Below are 1464 nucleotides of genomic sequence, written 5' to 3'. Positions count from 1 at the left end.
GCATCTTAACTGTATATAACTGTAATTTGCGTAAATATAGATATATTTTTATATAAGCAGCTTGATTGTGGGTTCTTTAATTTTTATAGTTTCTTTCTCCTTTAACCTAAGGGAAGAAAGAAGGGGGGAAGGGGGCTGCTGTCCTAGCTTTCGGGCATTTGGCAGGGAGCCAAGTCCAAACCATCACACTAAAGTAACTGAAATTTTATTCAGTTAATGTTACTGTCATTGGAGTTCTCCTGTTCCTTGCCATAACTGGTAGATAAGAAAGAGAGTAATTATAAGCAACACACAGTAAATCAGTTATGTGTTTCCTTGCTATGTTAAAGTGACAGCAAATGTTTCTGTTCTTCCTTTCTAATAATTTCTACATCTTTCTAGAAAAGATGCCATATCAATACTTATTACTGGCATGTGCCTGGCTGCATCAAGACAGACCTTTCCCAAGGATTTTATAATTCTTCCACACCAAACCACAGACAGACCTGTGAATTAAAAGTGACCTTGTTGGCCCAGTGGTACAGCTGCCATGTCTTCGATTACAAGCTTACTGATACTAATGCCAAGGAGGGGAGTTACAACATAAGATGAAAATGAGTTGAAGCATAGCTTTCTGCACAGAATGTCCCTGGTAACCTGGCTGCAAAAAGCATTCAATGCACAAGGATGATTTATATTTTTTTAAAAAATATAAATTTTTCTCTCCTCCTTCCTACTCTCCTCCCCATCTCTTCATGAAATCCCAATGCCAAGTTCTCCAGAAGGATGTGCTCAGGGCAAATACCCTAGATTACAAGGCTTGCAGCTACATCTGGAGTCCTTGTGACATCTCAAATCTAAAACTCCTTCAGAAAGGACATAGAGAACTTAGAAGGAGCATAGTAAAGGGATGGACACAGTGCAGTGGTTCCTGCTCCGCAGTGGCAGCCTCCCAGGAATTCCTGAACGTGATGGCAGGGATATTGAGCACAAAACTGGCCTTACCAAATGTATGCAACTGCCCATGACCTGCATGAGGGGGAAAATGAGCTAGCCATTCATCGTTTTCATCAGCATGCTCTGGGAGACAGTGTTGTGTCCCTCAGTTCAGGATCAGGATTGACAACACCCAATTATTATGACTCTAGGAGAAACAGGTATGCTCAAGAAAAGACCCTGGCAGCTGTCTGTAGGCAGGATTTAATACCCTTGCCTTTCATGGGGCTCCTGGGCAGGAGTCTCAACCTCCTCTGCATGACAAATGCAGCCTGGTTTTCTCTCATGCATTTGCACTGCCTGCATCTCCTTCAACACCTGGCACCAGATCCCGAATGCCACTAAATAAAGGCACACATGGGAAAAGCTGCCTTATCTAGGTCTTGACCATGTGTTAAAGAACAGGACTAGCTGAATGGCTCTCCTCTGAGAGCCAAATTTGCCTTCTTTCTCCTTCCCAGATTAAGCAGAGAAGCAGGCAACAGCCTC

General features: G+C 42.9%; 1 protein-coding gene across 2 annotated transcripts in view; it reads right to left on the bottom strand.

The window, feature by feature from the left end:
• The window catches only part of ATXN1 (ataxin 1), a 274252-nt gene that overhangs the window by 230994 nt on the left and 41794 nt on the right, over positions 1-1464 (bottom strand). Inside the window, exon 1 of one of the 2 annotated variants that reach the window (XM_027898442.1) lies at positions 224-234. The exons of the other annotated variant lie outside the window; for it this stretch is intronic. The gene's annotated coding sequence lies outside the window, so the exon portion shown is untranslated. Of the gene's footprint in view, positions 1-223; positions 235-1464 lie in introns of those variants that run through there. 2 annotated transcript variants of the gene reach the window in all.

The sequence above is a fragment of the Empidonax traillii genome, unplaced genomic scaffold (genome assembly GCF_003031625.1).
Source record: "Empidonax traillii isolate 1590-97213 ecotype Southwest subspecies unplaced genomic scaffold, ASM303162v1 scaffold597:size822913, whole genome shotgun sequence".
Lineage (NCBI taxonomy): Eukaryota > Metazoa > Chordata > Aves > Passeriformes > Tyrannidae > Empidonax > Empidonax traillii.
The sequence above is the reverse complement of the archived record's forward strand: the minus strand, read 5'-3'. Positions and strand labels throughout refer to the sequence as shown.